General features: G+C 42.7%; 1 protein-coding gene across 6 annotated transcripts in view; it reads left to right on the top strand.

Moving 5' to 3' along the window:
• Positions 1–7,660, top strand: part of PAX6 (paired box 6) — a 31,378-nt gene that overhangs the window by 4,837 nt on the left and 18,881 nt on the right. For 3 of the 6 annotated variants that reach the window (XM_034769913.1, XM_034769912.1, XM_034769911.1), the window contains exons 1-2: positions 3,319–3,713; positions 7,336–7,412. The gene's annotated coding sequence lies outside the window, so the exon portion shown is untranslated. Of the gene's footprint in view, positions 1–320; positions 724–3,318; positions 3,714–7,335; positions 7,413–7,660 lie in introns of those variants that run through there. The other 3 variants (XM_034769907.1, XM_034769910.1, XM_034769908.1) reach the window with 3 other exon arrangements.

The raw sequence follows: 7,660 nt of genomic DNA, 5'->3' as shown, positions 1-7,660 counted from the left end.
CGTTCTCTCCCCCCCCCCCACTTTCTCTCTCTCTCTGATCCTCTCTTTTATTTCTTCCAACTTTTTTTTTTTTTTTTTGGTGGGAGGGGGTCGTTTCTGAGGCTCCTTTCCCCCATGTCCTGCTAAATCAGAAGCAGTGTGGCTGTTTCTCAAGACCTCCTCCGCCCCCCCTCAGCCCCAGAATGACGTCAGTTTCCCTCCCCTCCTGATTTTTTTTTGGGGGGGGGGGTTAAAAGTTTTTTTGGGAGGGGATACAAAGTCCACTGCGCCCTAGGGAAAATAGCAACAAGATTACGGCTTCTTTATTCTGGAGACGAAGCCTAAAAAGGTGCTAATCCAAAGGATGGCTAATTGAGGGGTTGTAAAAATGATATTTGCCTGAAGTTCCGGACAAAGTATTTTTTTCTCCCCCTCTCCCCCCCATACCCTGTGGACGAGAGTTTAAAAAAAATCCTTGGTTAGAGAGGGAGAGAGAGAGAGAAGCGAGGAGTCGGCGGACTTCACTCCAGAAAAGGACTAGATCCCAGTTTTTAAAATCCCCTTGGAGCCTCCCAGATTTGTCGCTCTTACAAACAGAAGCCTACTTCTCCTCCCTCCAGAATGCGAGCGGAGGGGACTCGCAGCTTGGGAGAGCAATAGCTACCAGGGTCTTTTCGGGACAATTTGCCAAGTTGTCTCGCAAGCAGCAGCAGCACTCTGGGGAAGGACACAAGCAGGACATTGGTTTGTATTTTCTTTTAATTTCCTTTTTGCCTCTCGCAAAGATCTCCTTTGTGCACTTGAAATCAGGTTTATCCACATAGAGAGGAGTTTCCTGTACATAGGTTAATGCGGCGTCTTCTTAACGGCTTCCTATTCTGATGGCTTGGGGGCGGGGGGGTGAGAAATACAGAGGACGCCAAGTGTTGAGAGTAGAGAGATTTCTACAATGTGGTCAGTAATTGTACATGTACTACCCCGCCCTCGGTCTTAGAGCTGGGCACACCTGAGTGCCAGTTTTGGGAAAGCACCTTTGTTAAATATATTCCACCCAGTAACTAAGATTCTATTGCTCCTACCTTACCTTCCAAGGAGATCGTATGGACACACAAAATGCTCACCTTTCCATCACTATAGTCGGCTCCGTTTTTATGAATATGCATGACTAAGAAAAAATGCAGATTGACTTAGGCCTGAACTATTGCAACTGCATGTCAATGACTTGGCCAGGCAAACGGTGCATTTCCAAGAGCAGCACAGATCTCCTTTCTTCCATCATCTTACATGTCCTGTGTTATTTACTGGCGTTGCAGTGTTGGATGAAACTCCTCAAAGAGTTGGAATGGGGCTAGGGGAGGGAATCCCCGAGCCCGGTGTCTGCAGCAGAGTTTTTCCAGGCTCCCTGATTGCAGAACTGAAGGCAGATCTCCTTCCCCTTTACACTGTGAGCCAAAGAAAAGAGTTTTGCTCAGCTAAATCCCGAATTCAAAGAGGAGACCTAGGAGAAACTCCTTGTTGAAACCCCTGCCTTCCAAAAAATGCACATTAGAGATAATCAGCATCAAGGCAAATTGGCATAAGAGGAAAGGGGGGGAGGAAAAAACCCAGAGGAAAAGCCAGTAGTCTCTTAAGAGCCCATTTTGTGCTATTAGGAGCTGTGGCAGCTTCTCTGCAGGACTGGAGATGACAGTGCATGACGGCCGGGCAGCCCATTATCCAGCTCCTATTGAGGCGTCCTTTCACTCACATGCAAACTCCTTGGCAGAGTCGTTTGTCTCCTCATTGTACTTTATTTAAGAATGCAATGGTTGTCAGGGCTCTTATTCAATTTCAAGATACTTTATTGATGAGCTTTGACTTTTAGCACTTTTCACATGTCAAGAGAAGTCAAGTGTATGCGGCTACGACTTCATTTTATGCTTTGCGCGTTCATGCTCTTCACTTTTCCTCACCGAAGCTTGGATTTTTTCCCCTTGTCCCCCTCTTCCCCCCCTTTTTTGTGCTGACTGTTCCGCCCCCCCTCCTCGGACCACTCGCCATAAACGATCGGGACACCCTGAGCTCAGACTGGTGCTCCCAGTGTAACCTTAAATGCATGCGCTGAGGGGTTGCTTTAGAGTTTACTGAGGTGTGTCTTAATAGTCCGGCATTCAACAAATGTACTTGTGGTGTGTGGTCAGAGCAGCAAAGTCATTTACTTACTTTCCCCCTTGATTTTCTGGCAGCTACTCAAGGGGCGCTGCCTTTGCAAAACAAAAACAAACAAAAAACACCAACACCTCCGTGGAAAAGGGAACAAAGCTGGGTGCAACGCACATCGCTAGCACTGCGGCTCACACACACACACACACACACACACACCATTGGGGATATTTCCACACATACCCCCATGGTGTCTTAAAAAAACCCAGCAGCTCTTAGTCAACAAATGGCACGTGGAAGTTTGTGAGTGTTTGGTAAAGGACTCTTCAGGGCCTTTCACAAGAGCCCTCAATACACAAAGTAAATTGTGTATTTGCTCTGCACTTTCCAGGCTGGGAAGAGCCTTCCCTCTCCATCACGTTTGGAGAAAGAAAGAAAGAAAGAAAGAAAGAAAGAAAGAAAGGAAGGGGGGGGGGACTGTAAAACTTGGATAGCTCTAGGCAATTCACAGTTTACAAAGCCCCTGTCTCCCAAATATTTATGTCTTTACCATTTGAATGTTATTTTTTTCTTATCTCTATTGTCTGATGGGAGCTAACTGTTTAAATGCAAATTGATCTCTTTTTTTCAGCCCTCCCTCCCGCGCACACGCACACACACACACATAGAGTCTCCCCCAAAACATAAAAAACCTAGGTCGTATTGGAAAGCAATGTGCTCTTTTTTTCCAAGACACATTATTTATTTACTGCAGTCCCTAATTTGAATGGGGGAGGGGAAAGTAGAGTGTATGTTTTAGTTGGGAAAAGACAGGGGGGTAGTGAAGATAAAGTCCGGACAGCTCCGATGGCTTTCAGACGCTATTTGGGAAAAAAAATTCCCAACATCAACGTTGTCCAAAAGACAAAACTGCAGATAAAATGACTCTTCACTAATAATCTGCCCAGCGCCTCTGAGCGCAGGGATGATAGAAGGGAAGAGGAAAAATCTATGCGAGGAGCAAAAAACAAGTGCATTCATATTCAAACAAATGGGCCAATTGAACCAGCCACTGTGACTGAGCATCCAATCGGCAGCTGGGAGCAATGGCGTTGCTTTGCATAAAGCAATATTTTGTGTGGGAGAGAGCAGAGCATTTGCATGTGTGGAGTGATTAGTGGGTTTGAAAAGCGAGCCCTGGCTCAGCCTCATTTCCCGCTCTGGTTAAGGCGCAGGGAGGAAGTGTTTTGCTGGAAGATGATGACAGAGGTCAGGCTTTGCTAATGGGCCAGTGAAGAGCAGTGGAGGCGAGGCAGAGACCAGGCACACATACATTAATACACTTGAACCATCACCAATCAGCATAGGTGTGCTCTGTCTCTCTCTCCCTACTCCACTCACACACTCTTTATCTCTCACTCTCCAGTCACTGACAGCCCATTTTATTGTCAATCTCTGTCTCCTTCCCAGGAATTCAAGATCACACAACCAGCAGCTTCAGTGGAGAAAAACTATTTTACTGGCAACTCTTTTTAAAGCACCATCATTTCAAATCAGTGCGCTCTTAAACTATTGACAGGAGCTTTGACAACAAGACAGGATGCCTCATAAAGGTGAGTCTGCTCATTTCTTCTCCCCACTTCTCCTTTCATTTCATTTTAATATTTAGACAGCTCTCTCTCTCATCCCCCACTTGCATTCCGGGAGAGCTTCCCGGGGAACTTTCCAGTCCCGAAGCTCACAAACTTTCTGCTTTCACTTTAACCCATGTCCTCTGGAAAAGCTAAAGCATCTGACTTGGAAATCAAGCCAAACCGAGCAGCAAGCAGCAGCAGCAGCTCCAATGTATTTGCTGGACAGAGCGATCACAAATGCTTGTATTGCCGTTCATAGCACCCCCACTTGCCAAAGCCATGGCTGGGGAAATGTGTTCTGATCACTGGCTAATCTTTGTACACACAGCGCTCACACACCCGAAATATACCTTGCTCCTGACCCTTCCCTATGCTCCTTTTTGTTGCTGTTGTTATGTCTATTACGAAAGGGAAGTGACTCCTCGGCGATCCTCGCCAGTTGTTTTCTAGGGGGTAGCCGGGCGGATCCAAGATCCGTGTCCTTTGCTTTGTGCTTCCCACAGCCAGTGTCATGGGAAAAAAAGTCTTATTTAGGGAACACTCGCCTATACTTGTAATGCTTACTCACCACCAGAACAGAGTAGAAGGGGGAGAGAGAGGGAGAAAGAAAGGGAGAGAGAACGAGAAAGGGAGACCGAGAGAGGTGGGGGAAAAAAGTCACATTCTAGGCCAAGTCAATTCTCAGTAGTTGTATCCGGGAAGCTCTGAGTAGAGCTGAAGGATTGTCAGTTTCAATCAAGCAGCCGGGAGATCTCACCGAACTTGTCCATAATACCAAGAAGAACTTTCCAACTTACAGATCACACGAGGCAAACAGTCAGTAAAGTGCAGTCTGAAAAGCCCCTAGTGCCAATAGCCTCTCGGAGATCCCAGTCTCTTCAGTATTTGGCTTTTCTCAGAAGAGTACTATTAGCATTCTCATACCATCAACCTGCGATCAATATTCCTTTTCAACAAGTTTCTGGCCGGGGAAATCATTTTTTTAAGGAACACGATTTTTATTTTTATTTTAATTTAATCTCATTTATTCTGCAAGAACCGCTTACTTTTCCTTTGTAATCCAGGAGGGTCTCAGATACCCAAAACAGTCAAGTAATTTTTAAAAGTTGCAAACTCTTCGCCGTGCATAAGATTTGATTACATAAGCGCAACAATAAACTTGATTCTTCTCCTTTCACAAGTGCAATTAGAAAAGCTGGATTTGAATTTAACCTTGTAACGCTTTGTAGTTGGGTGTTAAATCGACTCGTAGACCATTAATAATTTCTAGAAAGTTTTAAAACAAAGTTTCCCGCATGATTAAATGTACCAGGGCAGATGCTTCTTTGGGGGTAACCCCCCCCCACAATATAATGGATGAGAAAAGTGCCTGCATTTTATCCATCTTTATAGACATAAAATAATAATTGTGGTCTTTGACAATAAATTTTTATAGCTGGTGACCTTTACAAATGTCTAAACGCAAATTGATTCATTTTAATCTTTGTCTTATTTGACCTGTGAATGTAAAATTTTGTCATCTTAATAGCTAATTATGTTTTCAGTGGGGGGAAAAATCCCAACCACGATCAGATTATATCAGGATTTTGAGATTAAAAAACGACTTGCAGATTAGGCCTGGCCTATTGAGATTGATTCCTAGGGCACGGCAAATTTAATTAAATTCATTACTTTAAAGCTAACTGTATTCTGATTTATAAATGCCTATGTGTAGATCTACATATCCACACTTATAAAATCCAGCAAAAATAGGTTATGCTATGGGAAAGCGATTTTATTATCAGACTGCTTCCGGGTGCTGTTTGACTTTTCTTGTTTTTGTTTTGCTAAATGTTGCTGGTTACTTAGGTCATTAGCGAGTTTCCAAGGAAAATGCAGAATCGCATCTCTCTTTCTTCTAACCTCCTTAGTGAAGTATTTGACTACCCTGTTCCTGACATATAAAATGTATTTTGAAAAAAAATCCCTCTATTATCATTTCTAGGATACGTGCAGGCAGAACTATGGTTGGAAGTATAACAATAGCATTCTGAATTTCTTCTTTAACCCCGTATTCTCCATGCTTATGAGTTGTGCATTAAATATGTGAGCAAATTCTGTCTGAGGAACTGGATTTTCTGTTCGGTGAATGTATATGCAGACGTGTTTAGTGTATTAAAGGGATGGTTCCACGTTCAGTTAAGCTAAAGGAGATATTGCCACGTCTCCATTGAAGTACAGTGCAGCTTGCTCCGTTGCTAATCAGGTAGTTCTCCAAAGAGCAGTAAATATTTACCAGTTGAAGTCTTCACGCTGCGAGAAAGTACTTGTTTGATGTTTATTTTTATGGATTTAAGATTACTAAAAGCTATTTAATAAATTATACCATGGCTAGTCCTGAATAGGGAAACGTGCCTCTTTGAATTCGCCATCATATGCAGGAAGAGTAAAATTAATATTCATTATAGGCGCAAAAGAAAGAGAATGAGTATTTTTAGGTTTTAAAAAAAGGGAGAGAAAATGAAGGCTGCGACTATTTCATTATTTTACCTCCTCTTTTTTTTCCGCAAACCTCTTGAATGGGCTCTTTATTGTAATTGTCTCTCCCCAATTGAGCACCCCACTGAGCTGTTGTATCTTTTTACAACCCCTAACAACTCACACCAGTAACACAATTACCTCCAGATATTTATAACGAGAAATTACTTTTCCATTTTCACCCGCAAGGGTTTAAACTAAATAAATAAACGACCATATAAATAAATACATGGAAACAGGCGATTGGGGTTGTCCAGGCTCTGGGTCAAGGCAGGCACTAATGAAGGGAGTAAGGGCTTGTTTCTCTGCTCTTTGTAAGTTGGAGGGTTGTTGGTACGTTTAGTTGGGAAGCTGTGCTGCCGGTTAAGGAGACTGGGTTTCTGCACTCTGGGTTTGGGTAGAGGAGCAGAATGGAAGCCATTGTTCACATTCTGTAGGCTTTGTTTAACAGTTCTCACCCCCTCCTGTTCTTACTTTTTAAAGCACTGAGGCGAGGTAGACAGCGTGTGTCACAGTACAGTGAAAAAGGGGAAGATCTAAAGACCAAAAAAGAAGTTAATCACAATAAGGGGAGTTTGGGGGGTTATTTGTAAGGGGGGAGTTGTTAGTGCCACTAAAAAAACAACAACTCATAGCCTTACTCCGACCACGTCAAACCATACTTGTTTTAAATAGAACAACTTCAAAGATGCAGAGTTCCAAAGTGTAAAAATGATCTAAATAAGCCTCGTTTAGAAGTGTACAGTCAAAAATATCCAGATTCTGATAAAAAAATCCTATCACTCCACTTCTAACACTAAAAAGAGCACAGACCCACGCCGCTCCCTTCATTAAATAACACCGGTTCTGTGTGTAAATACAGGCACGAAAAGTGTCAGAGTCCAGAACTATTTAGACTGGAATGGGAGCTACAATCTACTAGTACTTCTGAAGGCTTAAAACTTTGATTATTATTTTTGTAAGTGTTTCAAATCTCAGCCCTCCAGCCCCGTGCTGCATCCTACTGTGAGGTTGCGCTGTGATATAGCATACATTAAAAAGTATATTTCCACACCATTAATATACTTTTTTTGCTTTGTCCTAGAGGGAAGACTTTAACTAGTGACACGCAGATGTGTGAGTCCCTAAATTGTATGAGAGGACAGTCCACCCAGATTTCAGGCAAGTTTAAAAACATAACTTCGGATTTTTTTTCTTCTCCCCACCCCCCTCCTGCAATAGACCTGTTAATAAGGATTATTTAAAATAATAATAATAATCTGAGGCAATAGACCACTTGCATGCAATTTTTAAATATTTGGAGGTTATTTTTATTTATTTATTTTGCCTTGGGCTGTAAAAAGTTAAAACCTTTAAATTAATTGGAGAAAACGTCTGAATATAACAAAATACGCCTTTGAGACATTAAC

The sequence above is a fragment of the Trachemys scripta genome, chromosome 4 (genome assembly GCF_013100865.1).
Source record: "Trachemys scripta elegans isolate TJP31775 chromosome 4, CAS_Tse_1.0, whole genome shotgun sequence".
In the NCBI taxonomy this organism is placed as follows: domain Eukaryota; kingdom Metazoa; phylum Chordata; order Testudines; family Emydidae; genus Trachemys; species Trachemys scripta.
Note: the sequence above shows the minus strand (reverse complement) of the source record. Positions and strands in the feature narration are given on the sequence as shown.